This window comes from Meles meles, chromosome 9 (assembly GCF_922984935.1).
Source record: "Meles meles chromosome 9, mMelMel3.1 paternal haplotype, whole genome shotgun sequence".
Lineage (NCBI taxonomy): Eukaryota > Metazoa > Chordata > Mammalia > Carnivora > Mustelidae > Meles > Meles meles.
The window spans coordinates 106,432,018-106,447,848 of NC_060074.1; the positions used below are offsets into that span (position 1 = coordinate 106,432,018).

The 15,831-nt window shown below is 44.2% G+C and overlaps 1 long non-coding RNA gene across 1 annotated transcript; it reads right to left on the reverse strand.

The window, feature by feature from the left end:
• Positions 1 to 1,839: 1,839 nt before the first annotated feature.
• Positions 1,840 to 15,831, reverse strand: LOC123950836. Its single transcript, XR_006820311.1, has 2 exons — positions 15,559 to 15,831; positions 1,840 to 3,453 (listed from the first exon to the last, which is right to left on the reverse strand). It is a non-coding gene; the product is annotated as an uncharacterized LOC123950836 (long non-coding RNA).

The following is a 15,831-nucleotide window of genomic DNA, read 5'->3' on the forward strand; positions in this document are numbered from 1 at the left end:
GATCATAACAAATATGAAAAAGTTTGATATATTGTGAGAATTACTGAAATGTGACAGAGAGGAAGTGAGCAAATGCTGTTGGGAAAATAGGGTCGACAGAATGGCTCGACACGGTTGCCACAGGCCTTGTCTGGAAAAAATGCGGTATGTGCGCAGTTAAGACGAGGTACGCCTGTGTAATTGAATAGGGACGGGGATGTCGCACACTTGATTGCAGGAGACAGTCTGGTAATGTCGAACTGTTAGGTTTAGAGAAGCCTGAATTGAGAGGTTAAGGAATTTGGATTTTGAATGATAGACATTGGGAGGCTGTATGGTTTCTTCCTTTTTTTATTTGAAGTGGGGAGGGAGCAGCTTTGGAGTCGGACACCCGCAGTTTTGAATCCTGGCTGTCATGTTGACTAATAGTAAAGACCAAAGGCAGGGAGACCTGTGAGGAGATGCTTGCTGTCTCTGAGGTTGTAAAGGTCAGCTTGGGTGGCTGGCGGTGGGCCTGAACAGGTGCAGGTGCAGTGCACTGTGAAGGAAGAAGGCGTCAACTTGGGGTCAGGGGTCAAGGAGCAGGGGTTGCTGTGGACTGAATGTGAGTCACTTCACATTCATACAGTGAAGCCTAATCCCTAATTGGATGGTACTGCTTGTGGGGCCTGGGGAAGGCGATTAGGTCATGAGGGTGGAGTCCTCATGAATGGGATTAGTGCCCCAATGAAAGGGACTCAGAGATTCTTTCTGCTTTCATCATAGGAGGACAGAACCCAGAGAAGTGGTCTGTGAGCCAAGAAGTGGGCCCTCTGGCGCATCTGGGTGGCTCAGTCCTTAAGGGTTTGCCTTCAGCTCCGGTCATAATCCCGAGGAGGTGGGATTGAACCCTGCATCAGGCTCCCTGCTTGGCAGGAAGCCTGCTTCTCCCTTTCCCACTCCCCCTGCTTATAATAATAATAAATAATAATAAATAAATAGGAAAAAAAAAGAAGTGGGCCCTCACCAGACACTGAATCAGCTGACCCCTTGATTGACTTGATCACGGACCTGTTGTTGAAGCCACTCAGTCAGTGGTGGTTTATTTATTTATTTGACAGAGATCACAAGTAGATAGAGAGGCAGGCAGAGAGAGAGAGAGAGGGAAGCAGGCTCCCTGCTGAGCAGAGAGCCCGATGTGGGACTCGATCCCAGGACCCCGAGATCATGACCTGAGCCGAAGGCAGCAGCTTAACCCACTGAGCCACCCAGCCGTCCCGAGTCAGTGGTGGTTTTGTTAGAGCAGTGTGAATGGACTAAGACAAGGGAAGGGCATTTGAGGAGAATCGGATACCCAAGCTGAAAAATACGCGTAGGAAAGTGGGAGCTAGTTTCTGTGGGCAGATGAGAAGGTCAGTTTGGCAAGTGTTGCATTCACTGTGATGGGGAGATGTTGCACAGCTGGCTCTACTTTTGGGGTAGAATATAGGGCCCTAAGTGGAGCTGAGGGAGTCCTTGAGACTAGGTAGAGTGGATCTCTGGCTCTGGTTGCGGAGGAGTCTCTGGGGGCGGGGAGAGGTCTGGATGCTAATCAGGTCAGGGAGTCCCTGGAGGCAGTGAAGACAAGAGGAGAAGATGGAAGAGGAGTGAGTCAGGCTCTTGTCATTCTGTCTAGGTCAGGTCTGTCCTGAGCAGGAGCCGGGACCAACAGAAAAGTGATATATGTACACTGCTCTCTTCCATTGCCACCGAAATCCTTTACTTACCATAAAGACTTAAAGGCTTTTGACTAAAGGAAAACAAACCTATGAAAATATGTGGAACCCCTAGAGAAGGAAGTTGGGCTTGTTACTTTGTGATTTGGTTTTTTTTCCTTATTTACCCTGTTTCTTAAATCAGTTACTTGTGATCATCTGGTGTCATTTAATATTAATTAACATTTACCCACAGCCATCTGCTCTGGCTGGAGTTCTGCATTCACCCACTTCAGCTGTGTGTTTCCGTGATAGAATGCTGGCCTTGCTGTCTGGATGCACCAGCTGGACCAGCCAGCGAGACCAGTTCAGAAGTCAGGAGGGGACTTCAGCTTCCTCTGCCATGTCCCTGTTGTCCAGCCTTCCACGGAGGAGCTTTTTGCTCACCCTGGCAACTGAAGAGAAGCCAGAGCATTTTTCTCAGTTGGGAGATACAAGGACAGGGTGTTTGTTTTTGCTTTCTGAGGGAGGACTGCGAGGTCATTTTAATCATTAAGGGGTTGTCTGGGGAGCAGAGTCCGTGGATTGATAAGACTCTAGTTCATTAGATCCAGAACTGACGCAACTAAGACAAGGACCTATAATTGGTGTTAAAAAAGACCAACATCAGTAAACTTTAAGGCTTATTTTCTTTGCACCCGGGAGTTAACTTTTAAATCCCCTAGAGGGAGAACAAAGGAGCAGAAGGATGGCCCTAGGTTCTCTTCTGTAGTCATGGCTAGCAGAACTTGGCTGTCAGTCTTTCGGGGGCTAGTCTGGGGGGTGGGCATTAGTAGGGAACAACATGAGTACAATCGGGTTGGGTAGTTCAGTGAGCCTTTTCATTCCTCACCTACCATTCCACCTGTCACAGGTCAAGGACAGAACTTCATCTTGTTTTTCTGTTTTTGTGTTTTTGGGGGTGGGTGGGTAGGGGCAGAGGGTGAGGGAGACAGAATCTTAAGCAGGGCCCATGCCCAGTGCAAAGCACTATGTGGAGTTCGATCTCACAACCCTGAGATCATGAGCCAAAATCAAAAGTCCCTGTATTGACTGAACCACCCAGACACCCATGACTTCACCTTATCTAACAAAACTGGCCCAACGGGCACCTGGGTTGTTGGGCTGTGTTGGGCAGTGTTGGCCTTGTGTCATCAAACAGCTCAGCCCTTTCCTTAAACTGAAAACAGCCTGGAAATAGGAATACTTCCAAAATCCCCTCACTGGGGAAAACAAAAGGAAATCGGAGCTGACTGCAGAAGAACTTTGACTTTGATCCTCGTGTATTTCATATGCATTGGAAGGAAGGAAGGAATAGGTGATGCCTAGTGTTCGGTCAAAGGTACCATGGTTGTGGGGATACCTTGGGGAATAGGTAAACATGCATACTGTTGCTTTATGACCCATTTTGTACAGTTTTCTCTGGGCTTGCGTTACTTTTGTGATTAGAAAAGAAATAAACATGGTAGTAAATTGGGAAATGACAAAAAACTCTTAAAGGTGCCTATGTATTTTCTATTCCTATTGTAGTTTATTCTGAATATACTGCTGACTTTCAAAACTTTCTTTTGAGGTATTTGTGGATTCTGCATTAACTTTCGATCAGAAGTACTGTCACTTAGCTATCCGCCGTGTGAATATCTGTTCATTGTCTTGAGCTCCTTTCACAGAGGTTCGGATGGATATCTTCTCCCCAGGCTCTGGAGACGCTCAGGTTCCACGGTCCAGCTCTTTCTGTCCTTCAGCAGTGCCTTTTCCATTGCTGGCATTGAAACAAACATACTATAATTGGATTTTGTAATTTTATAATTGGATCTTACAATTTCCTAAGAGGTTAGAAAAGAATTTTTGTCACCTGCCTTGTTAGAGTGTTTTTACCTCTGACTTTCGGAGCTGTCCTGACACATTGTATTTGACAACTTAGGGGGCTCGGATAAATGGAGAAGGAGGTGTCCCCAGGGGTTTCCTTTTCTTCCTTAGCCTGTCCTCTCGGGGCTGCCAGCCACTCAAGCTGATGTGCTCGTGCTCTAGCCTTGAATTCCAATCACCACTTGGTGATGCTTTGGAAAACAGCCTGGCAGTTCCTCAAAAAATTAAACCTAGAGGTACCTATGACCGGGCATCTTCATGACTAGATATGTACTTGAGAGCTGAAAACTCTGCATATGAGTCTATACAAAGACCTGCACACTAATACTCATGGCAGCATTGTTCGTAATGGCCTAAGAGTGGAGACCATTCAACTGTCCATCAACTAATGAATGGCTGACAAAATGAGCTATTTCCCCCCAGTGGAATGCTATTTGGCAATAAGATATGTGCCACAGCAGGGATGAACCGCAAAAACATGCTAAGTGAAAGAAGCCAGTCACAAAAGACCACATGCTCTGTGATTCCACTTAAGTGAAAGGCCAGACTAGGGACGTCTATGGTGACAGAAAGTAGATTAGCGGTTGCTGGGGGACCGGGAGGGGAGAGGGGGAAGTGACTGCTAATGGGTATGGAGTTCCTCTCTGGGGGGGTGAACATATTCTGGAAGCAGTTGGAAGTGATGGTTGTATGACCTTGCGAATATACTGAACAGCAGTAAACTGTACTCGTTAAATGGATGAGTTTTGTAGTATGCAAATTATATCTTAATAAAAAGCCAGAACGCTCATCTTGCCATTTATCTTCGCAAATTGCTGCTTGTGGTTTCAGTCAGTGGCCCTGTGGGAGGGAGCACCAATGCTGGGCGCTGTGCGGAGGGCTCCCATGAAATATTTCATTTCATCTGCCCAGCAGCGTGGGTGTTGGCCATTTGTCTCCACTTACAGAGGAAGAAACTACGGTTTGGAGCACAAGGGGGCTGCTTGCTGTCCTCCAGCCCGTCTGTGGCTCCTGCCCCGCTCAAGCTGGACCGACCCCAAGCCCTTCTCATACTTACGTTCCGCCTCCGGGCCACTGAGTCCCTGGCCGTGGGAGCCAGCCTTGGCTCTCCACCTGCTCCCGAGTAGAGTTTACTTCTGTGCTGCTTGTGCCTTTTTTCTACTGTTTACACCACGTTCCTAGATCAGAATGCCATCACTTGTTGCCAGGCCTTTCCAAGAGCCCATTTAGTCTCCTGTCTTCCAAACTATTATTCTTCAGTTCTACCCCGTGCCCTGCTGCCACCATATTGTGAAGTCTGATTCTTCAAGTCTGATCGCTTGTCGGCTCTAACGGTGGCTGCCTGTGTGCTGGTGGATGGAGGGCACGTTGCTTAGGCCGCCATCCCAGGCTTTTGACAGTGGTGTTGCCCGCCTGCTCGCCCACTCCTCCCTGCACATCCCGGAGCACTGCTCACTGCGCTTCCGGGAGCACGGCCACAGCGGGTTGGAATTCACAGGCTCTACCTCTCAGGAGAGGAGCATACCTTGACAACTCAGAGGGGCAACATTCAGAGGCCTTTAGGTTTCCTGAGCCTGTGTGAGGAACAGAAGAGCAGTGATTTTCAGCTGGGGGCAGTTTTGTCCCCTAGGGGACTTCTGCAATGTCTGGACACTTTTTTTTTTTTTTTTTTTTAAATTCACACAACTTGAGGGAAAGGACTGCTGGCATCTGGTGGGTAGAAACCAGAGATGCTGCTACCCATCCCGTCTCGCACAGGACAGCCCACAGCAAAGAATGGTCAAGTCCTAAATGTCAGTAGCGCCAAGGTTGAGAAACTAGTGAACCAAAGCAAGAAATTCTTACTCTTGAAATGCAGTAAAGAATAAATGAAAATGCTAAGAAGTGTAATAAAAATTCTTGCATGTTGGCAAGTGCAACACAGGAAGGCCACGTGGAGATGTGGGGCTCAGAGGGTGAAGTGGTGATGCTCACTTTCCCAGCGCCGTCGGGCCCGGCGCTTCGCTGCCTCATAGTCCGCAGTGCACTGAGTTCCGGTTGCATCATACTTGCCTGTCCGCTCGTCCGCACTCTCCGCTAGGTCTGAGTTCTTTAGCGGCAGGCTTGCCGTCTTGCTCATCATTGAATCCCAGGCTCTTCTGCTAGTGTCTGGCACGTGGGGCGGGGGGGGGGGGGGGGAGAGAAGCTCAACAGGTATTGTGAGGTTGAAGGGAATAGATGAAGTACATAATTCACATTTTATCTCAGCAAAGGGATTAAGTGTTACGTTTGCAGACTTTTCTTAACCTTCGGAGAATAGATAAAACAGAATGCTAACCCCTCAGATGTCCAAGACCTTTCTGTTAGCCTCTCTGTACGCACAGAACACAGAGTATACGGCAGTCTGGCATCTCGCCTCTCTTCTCTGAGCCTCGCATTTCATGCTGCAGTTACAGTGGCATGTTGCCTCAGGAGGGATATGGGTAGGAAGGGCTGCAGAGGAGACCCTAAGAAGGCCTGAAGGATCCAGTACCCTCAGGAACAGCGGTGGCAGGTTCAAATCAGGGGAGGTGGTCATTTCAGTGTCTACATCGGGGTCCACCATGGCCCCACACTGGAGACTTTGGGAAAGACGTACTGTACGTACAGGGGAGAGTCTTGGAGACAAGAATTGGGGTGAGGATCAATGTTCAGCTCTCTGCTTTTATGTATCTCTATATATTTACTTATATATGTATACATGTCGGACTTTTTATATATACTGGACAGCTTGGAGCTGTCTTTGTTCCCACCGATTGGGGAACTGATAGGAAAGATCCACATAAATTCTGTAATGCAGATTATTGCTATCCTTTGGCACACTGAGGTGGCTTTCTTCCTGGGTATGTCCTGCATCTGATCACTCCTTAGGATTCCTTATGATCTATCACTCCTTATGGTTAGTTAGAAACCTTTACTTGGAAGAATTATAAATGGAACAGTCCATAGAAGCTACTCTTTTTTAAAAATATTTTATTTATTTATTTGACAGAGAGAGAGGTCACAAGTAGGCAGAGAGGCAGGCAGAGAGAGAGGAGGAAGCAGGCTCCCCACTGAGCAGAGAGCCTGATGCAGGGCTCGATCCCAGGACATTCCAGGACCCTGAGATCATGACCTGAGCTGAAGGCAGAGGCTTAAACCACTGAGCCACCCAGGCACCCTTGGACTGTACTTTTAAAAAAATTGGGGTTAGAATTTACATTTTAACCATTTTTAAGTATACAGGTCTGTGGGATTAAGTGCATTTACATTGTTATCCAGAACCATCATACATTTCCAGAATTTTGCCGTCTTCCCCAGCTGAAACTCTGTATCCATTAACTCCCCTATTCTCCCTCCCCCCGCTTCCGGCACAAACCATTTTACTTATGTCTCTATGAATCTGACTGCTCTAGGTCCCTCATATGAATGAAATCATGGAACAAACAATGATTGTTGGCTTATCTATTGTTTTTAGAAAAATCCTTTCTGTTCCCAATGGTAAAAAACAGTAAAGGGTCACTAGTAAGTTTAAAAAATATGGGACAGTAATAAATAAAATAAAAATCTTATTTCAACCAATGAAGAAACCATTGTTACAATTTTAGTTTATGGTCTTCTGATTTTGTTCTGCATCTTTGAAAACAGTCATATTGGAACTCCACACAGTTTCCAGTTTTGTGTTGTTACAAATTATACTGTTAGGAATATCTTGATGTACAATCTTTGACTGCATCTCTGGGATTATTTCTTGAGAATAGAGTTCTAGATCATATTTTTGGACAAAAATTATAACTAGTTTTAAGACTGATAAGAACATAATTTCAAATTGTTTTCCAGATATGTTCTAGTGTATGCTGTCCCAGTGAATGTGAAAGTGGCTGTCTCCCCATGTTGTTTTATTTTTTGTTTAAAAATTTTGCTTAGGGGTGCCTGAGTGGCTCAGTTGGTTTAGCATCTGCCTTCAGCTCAGGTCATGATCTCAGGGTCCCGGGATCCCTGCACGGGCTCCCTGCTCAGCGAGGAATCGGCTTCTCTCTCTCCCTCTGTCTCTCCTGCTGGTGCCCACTCTCTCTATTTCATGTTCACTCTCCCTCTCTCTCTCAAATAAATAAATAAATAAATCTTTAAAAAATTTTGCCTACTTTTACCACCTTATCTTGTTACCATTTTATCTTTTTCTTAATACCAATATCTAAAATATCCACTTTTAATATTTGTATGGTTTGAAAGTTTACAGAAAACAGTATCATACTCTACATTCTCTTTTGTAAATTGCTTCTTTTCAATTTAGAAATATAGCGTGAATCTTGGTTTCAGTATATTTTCTTTATTTTTTTAAAAAAATATTTATTTTTTTGATGGAGAGGGACACAACAGGAGAGCGAACACAAGCAGGGGGAGTGGGAGAGGGAGAACAGGCTTCCCACCCAGCAGGGAGCCCAATGTGGGGCTCAATCCCAGGACCCTGGGATCATGACATGAGCCAAAGGCAGAAGCCCAACAAACTGAGCCACCCAGGCATGCCAGTATATTTTCTTTGTATCAACATTATTATTTAAAAAATTTCTTTAGTTCAAAAAATTACATCAATAGTACACTCATTATAAAAACTCAAAAAATTCATGGGTAGGAAAATTAAAAAATAATTATACTTTAATAACATTTTAAATGCAAATGTAAATATATAAGCATCATATTTGTTAATTTATCAACAACATCTATTCATAGCATACGTTTTATCTGCAATTTGCTTTTTGTATCAACATTTTTTCAGTCAACATATCAGGACATATGGATTTATTTCATTTTTTTTCTTTTTTAGAAAGGTCTATTTATTTTAGAGTAGAGCACGTGAGCGCGCTCTGTGGGAGAGTGGCAGAGAGAGAGAGAGAGAGGATCCTCAAGCAGATTCCCCACTGAACAGGAAGCCCGAAGCGGGCTTGATCCCAGGACCCTGGGATCATGACCTGAACCGAAATTTGACTCGGCCACTTAACTGACTGAGCCACCCAGGCATCCTTCCTCTTCTTCTTCTTCTTCTTCTTCTTTGTTTTTTAATTGCATAATTATTCAGAGTGTGGCTATGCAATTTAATCATTATTCCTTTCATAGACATTAAGATGTCTTAAGTTTTTTTTTGCTAAATAATGGTTTAATGATATCCTATCATATATTAAAAAAAACAAAAAAAAGAGGCTTCTGGCTGGCTGAGTAGGTGGAACACGCAGCTCTTTTTAAAATTTAATTTAATTTTTAAAATTTCTTTTCAATGTGTAAGAATTCATTGTTTATGTACCACACCCAGTGTTCCATGCAATACGTGCCCTCCTTAATACCCACCACCAGGCTTACCCAACCTCCCACCCCTTCAAAACCCTCAGATTGTTTCTCAGAGTCCATAGTTTCTCATGATTCATCTCCCTCTCCAATATCCCCCAACTCCCTTCTCTCCATCTCCCCATGTCCTGCATGTTATTCCTTATGCTCCACAAATAAGTGAAACCATATGATAATTGACTCTCTCTGCTTGACTTATTTCACTCAGCATAATCTCTTCCAGTCCCGTCCATGTTGCTACAAAAATTGGGTATTCATCCTTTCTGATGGAGGCATAATAATCCATAGTGTATGTGGAACACATCTTCCTTATCCATTTGTCTGTTGAAGGGCATCCTGGTTCTTTCCACAGTTTGGTGATTGTGGCCGCTGCTGCTATGAACACTGGGGTACAGATGGGCCTTCTTTTCACTACATCTATATCTTTGGGGTAAATACCCAGGAGTGCAACTGCAGTGTCATAGGGAAGCTCTATTTTTAATTTCTTAAGGAATCTCCACACTGTTCTCCAAAGTGGCTGCACCAATTTGCATTCCCACCAACAGTGTAAGAGGGTTCCCCTTTCTCCACATCCTTTCTAACACACGTTGTTTTCTGTCTTGCTAATTTTGGCCATTCTAACTGGTGTAAGGTGGTATCTCAATGTGGTTTTGATTTGAATCTTCCTGATGGCCAGTGATGATGAGCATTGTTTCATGTGTCTGTTAGCCATTTGTATGTCTTCATTGGAGAAGTGTCTGTTCATGTCTTCTGCCCATTTTTTGATATGATTATCTGTTTTGTGTGTGTTGAGTTTGAGGAGTTCTTTGTAGATCCTGGATATCAGCCTTTTGTCTGCACTGTCATTTGCTAATATCTTCTCCCATTCCGTGGGTTGCCTCTTTGTTTTGTTGACTGTTTCCTTGGCTGTGCAGAAGCTTTTAATCTTGATGAAGTTCCAAAAATTCATTTTTGCTTTTGTTTCCTTTGCTGTGCAGAAGCTTTTAATCTTGATGAAGTCCCAAAAATTCATTTTTGCTTTTGTTTCCTTTGCCTTTGGAGACATATCTTTTTTTTTTTTTTAAGATTTTATTTATTAGTCAGAGAGAGAGAGAGAGAGTGAGCACAGGCAGAGTAGCAGGCAGAGGCAGAGGGCGAAGCAGGCTCCCTGCCGAGCAAGGAGCCCAATGTGGGACTCAATCCTAGGACGCTGGGATCATGACCTGAGCCAAAGGCAGCCGCTTAACCAACTGAGCCACCCAGGCATCCCTTTGGAGACATATCTTGAAAGAAGTTGCTGTGGCCAATATCGAAGATGATACTGCCTATGTTCTCCTCTATGATTCTGATGGATTCCTGCCTCACGTTGAGATCTTTTATCCGTTTCCAGTTTATCTTTGTGTATGGTGTAATAGAATGGTTGGGTTTCATTCTTCTTTTTTTTTTAATTTTTAAAAATTTTTTTAAGATTTTATTTTATTTGACAGAGATCACAAGTAGGCAGAGAGGCAGGCAGAGAGAGGAGAAAGCAGGCTCCCCGCCAAGCAGAGAGCCCAATGCGGGGCTCCATCCCAGGACCCTGGGATCGTGACCTGAGCTGAAGGCAGAGGCTTTAACCCACTGAGCCACCCAGGCGCCCTGGGTTTCATTCTTCTACATATAGCAGTCCAATTTTCCCAGCACCATTTATTGAAGAGACTGTCTTTTTTCCACTGTATGTTTTTTCCTGCTTTGCTCAAGATTACTTGACCATAGAGTTGAGGGTCCGTATCTGGGCTCTCTACTCTGTTCCACTGGTCTATGTGTAGAACACACAGATCTTGATCTTGAGTTGTGAGTTCAAGCCCGATGTTGGGTGTGGAGATTATTTAAAAGTAAAATCTTAAAAAAATAAAAAGAAATCATAGGACGGATGAATAGTTTAATGCTATTGTTAAACATATTGGTTATTTTCCTTTCTTGCTTTTTAAAAAATTTACATATCTCTATGTAAGTGGGGCTCGAACTTATAGCCCGAGATCAAGAATTGCATGCTCTTACAACTGAACCAGCCAGGTGCCCCGTTTTCCGCTTTTTAAACAAATCTCTGGAATATCTAAATATTGACCTAAGATTCCTAGGGTGTATTCATTTTTAAGTCTTTTGCTTTCTATTACAAAAACTGTCTTCTAGAAAATGTAGCAGTTTCTACTCCTATCAACTCCTTGCCCAGATTCTCCATTTTTGGGTTTTACATTTGGAAACAACTGACTAGAGAGCAAATCACAAGATTTGATTCCACATGGGTCACCTCAAGTAATGACGGGGTTTATGGTTGGAAGGTCTCGCTGAAAGAAGTCAGGACTTAGAGCTGGGGCCAGAGACTCAGTAGTGACCCCATCCCCTGACTCTCAGGGTCTTCCCACCATCCTCCTGAGGCTTCTAATCCCTCCTGTACCATTCTCTGCTCTGGAGCTGGCCCTTTGTCTTCTTTCTGTAGCCTGGGGCTGCCAGGGGCTCACTCTGGAGCTTATCCTGCATGCTTTCCCAGATTCACACACGGTCTCTTAGTTAGATGATTAATTTTTAAAAAAGATTTAATACACATGTACTTGACAGAGATTAGATTAGATTTGACATAGCTATAAATTTAACACAGTAGAGTGTTACAGATGAATTTCGACACCTGATGATGCTGTTATGAAGAAACATCAGAGAATGCTTCCAGCTTTCCAGAAACCTCTCGTGTCCCGTCCCCCTCCACACCCTTTCTCTAAAGGCAACGGGAGTTCTGAGTTCCATCACCGCAGACTCTTTCTGTTAAACTTCGTATACATCGGCTCAAACAATGTATATTCTTTTGTGTCTGCCTTCTTTCCATCATTATGTCTTCAGGATTCAGCCATGACTTTGTGTGGGGCAGCAATCCTCTCTCAGTCTTCTCTCTCTTTTTTGCTCTGTCGTTGTTCACAGCATGAATAAATTGATTTTAAAATCCATTCTCCTTGGGGTTCCTGGGTGGCTCAATCAGCTAAGCATCTGCCTCCGCTTTGGGTCATGATCCTGCTGTCCTGCAATTAAGCCCCATGGCAGGCTCCCCACTCAGCGGGGGGTCTGCTTGTCCCTCTCTCTCTCTGCCCTTCACCCCTATTCGTGTGCCCTCTCTCTCTCTCTCTTGCTCTGCTCTCTATCAAATAAGTAAATAAAATCTAAAAAAACACCAAAAAACCCATTCTCCTTTTGGTGGGCATTTGAGTTTCTAGTTTTGGTTACAATGAATAAAGCTACTATGTATATCCTTGTATATTTTTGGAGGAGTCTGGGCCTACGAGGGGGTTTCTGGGTCACAGCTAAAGGCTTGTTAGGTTTGAGTGGATGCTGCCATATTGTTTTATGAAGTGGTCGTATAATTTTACTATGCCTCTGGTAGGACCTACAGTCCCAGGAGCTCCCTGCCCTCACCATCTCTTGTTGCTGGTGGCCATTCTGGTGGGTGTGTCACGTATCTTATTGGGGTTCCCCCCACTTTGTATCCATTCATATGTAGAAATGTTGAGCACCTTTTCATACATGTTTTGTATGTATTGTATTTGTATTTGGATATCCTCGTTTGTGAAATTGTCACGGTCTTTTTCCTTTTTAAAATTGGGTTGTCTTTTTCTTAGTAATTTGTAAGAGTTCTTTGTATATTTTCAATAGGAGTCCTTTCAGAGATAAATGTGTCACAGATATCTTTTTCTAATCTATGACTTGAATTTTTACTCCCTTAATGGTGACTCTTAACAGAAATCCTTAATTATACTGTAATCAAGAGTTCTCAATCTTTCCTTTTGCGGCTAATGCCTTTTGTTGTCTGTTCAAAATGTATTTGCACACACTTAGAGATTCATGACAGATTCACTTATGGTTTTTTTCTAGAAGCTTTTTTTTTGCTTTTCACTATAGGTCTTCAGTCCTTGTAGAATTAATTTTTGTACGTGTATGGTGTGAGGTAAGGTTAATTAAATTGTGAGTGGGCTGGTTGCTGGTCAGCTGGCAGAATGGCTGGCCTTGGGCCAGGAGTCCACCCTGGTCTGAATGAACCATGGAGGTGTGGAAGGAGGGACAGGTCAACTCAGAGGACTGTCACATCCTCTTTGGAAAATGCCTTGGAAGATCAACCACAGATTCCCTGAGTGCGGGGACTCCTGTGAGGACCCTGGAAACTCTTGTCTATGGACTGTTGCAGAGATACTTCCTATAGATGCTTCCTATAGGGGCATGAGGCTTCTACCCCAGCATGTCTCCTGCCCGGTCCTAGGGAGTTTTCCTTCCCCAGCACTGAGCTGTTCCTGGGGAGAGGACAGCTCCTGGGGTGACCCTTGGGCTGCTGCATGGACTAGGACATGTCCGTGGAGGAGGGGCACCTGGTGCTGCCCTGCTGGCCATCCGTGTTCCTGCACTATGGCCCCCCAAAGGCCGGTTGTTGGCTCCTGAGTCTGATGTTTAGCAGAATCTAAAAGGACCAGGGTAGAGGCTGCACCCTGAAACGTAGTCTGTACAGGAAATGAACTACTTGTTCTTTCCCTTTAATTATCATTTTTCAGCATAGCGAACCGGTGCCCTAGCAACCTTACAAAGTCACCAGTTAGAATACCCCTCCTCCCTTCTCCTTACTCTGAAATAAAATTGGCCTTTATTATTATTTTTTTTGAAGATTTTATTTATTTATTTGAGATAGAGCGAGTGAGAGAGAGCGAGCATGAGTGGGGGGGGGGATGGGCAGAGAGAGAGGGAGAAGCAGACTCCATGATGAGCAGGGAGCCTGACTTGGGGCTGAGATCATGGCCTGAGCTGAAGGCAGACGCTTAACCAACTGAGCCACCCAGGGGTCCCCAAAATTGGCCTTTATTGTGGTATAATTTAAGTAAAATGAAAGTCACAAAATTTAAGCATACAATTTCAATGAATTTTGGAATTTAATCATGTAACCACCACCACTAATAAGATATAGACCATTTCTACCAACCCCCAAAATCTTTGTATCCTTTGTTGTAGGGCCTTTCCCTCAACCCCGGCTCCTGGCAGCCACTGGTCTGTTTTGTCGCTGTAGTCTTGTGTTTTCCAGAATTTCATGTAAGTGGAGGCCTACCGTAGGTAGCCTTTGTTTCTGGCTTCTTTCACTTAGCACGATGCCTTTGAGATCTATGTTTTGTGTGTATCAGTCGCTTGTTCATTTTGATTGCTGAGTGGATTCCATTGTATACCCATACAGTGGATACTGTAATTTATCCATTCACCAGGGGAGGATATTTTGGTTGTTTCCAGTTTTTGGAAGGTATGATTAGGGCTGCTATAAACATTCCCATGTAGATCTTTTTTCGGGATGGACTTTTATTTCTCTTTGGCAAATGTCTGGGAATGGAATTGCTGAGTGATATGAAAGTGTATGTTTTATTGTTGATGGATATTTGGGTTTTTCAGGCTTTTGCTATTATAAATAGTGCTCTGATGAATAGTTCTGTGCAAAGATACTTTTTTTTCCCTTTATTTTTGTTGGTGTTTCTTTGGGATAGAAGTAGGATATCTGGTACAAAAGGCAAACGCAGATTTAGTTTTGCTAGACGTTGCCAAATTCCCTTTCACAGGGATTGTGCCATTTTGCATTCCTATCAGCAATGTAAGAGAATTTCTGTTTCGCCATAGCTTTATCGTCACCATGTTTTGTGAAGTTTCTAGGTTTTGGTTTATTTGGTAGGGGAGAGTTGGTATCTCTATGTGTTTTTAACTTCTATTTCCTTTATTGTGAGCCTGGCTGAGCATCTTTTCATATATTTAAGAGACTTTTGCACTTTAAAAATTAATTACTATGAGTCAGCCCTGAACACTCTTTCCCCTGGCCCTTTTACCCCCATCACAGAGGCTTGTCAGTTCTACCTAAAAAGTGATCTCAAATCATTCCCTTCTCTTCACCCTGTCTGCCACTACTTAATTCAACCTGTCATAATCTCTTTTCTCATCTCTTCTCCATACAGCCACTTTGTTTCAATGCCCCCCTGCTCTTGGGAAAAAATTATCCCCTAGACTGTAAAGTTACTTGCAAGCTGGCCCCTACCTCTCTCTCCAGCTTCATCATGGGCTGCCGTCCCCTTGTTTACTGTGCATCACAGCAGCTCTTCTGTTCCTAGAATGTGCTCATGTTTCGCACACCTTGGAGCCTTTGTGTTTGCTCTTCTGCTGTGAAGACCCATTGCCTGATTTCTTCATGTTCATCCTCTAGTTTCAGGGAAATGGCCTTTCCTGAGAACTTCTAGGTCCTTCCATTGTAAATTAGGCTTACCCTTATACTCTTTTTTTTTTTTTTCTAGAAAAGGGGAGGTGGGGCAGAAGGAGAGGGGGAGAGAGCATCTTTTTAAATTAAGATTTATGTATTTATTTGAGAGAAAGAGAGAGAGAGAGAAGGAGTGCATGCGCATGGACAAGTTGAGGAGGAGCAGAGGGAATGAGAAAGAATCTCCAGCAGGTTCCCTGCTGAGCGCAGAGCTGGGCTTGGGGCTCCATCTCAAGACCTTGAGATCATGCCCTGAACTGAAATCAGGAGTCGTATGCTTAACCGACTGAGCCACCCGGATGCTTCCTTATCCTGATACTCCCCCCCCCCCCACCAGAACAGCAGGTGTTAATGCAATAAAACAAAAAGGTCTTTAGTACTTTTTATAGTTACCTGCATTTTCCCTGCAGAGGAGCCAACACGGTTTCAGTCTGATCATCTTTCTGTGGTTTTACCTCCGCAAGGGACTGTGTCTGTTTTGTTCCCATGGTAGGGGCTCGGTAAGTGCTCACTGAAGGAATGAATGGTAGACGGATGCGAAGAGCTCCTCAAAACCAGTACAGGGGACACTGCTCCCACACACGATGGAGGAAAAGAAAGAAATTGGGTCAGTGAGTCTTTCTTACCCCCGAAATCCAGAGGTCAGCACGCAGAAGCAACTGTCCA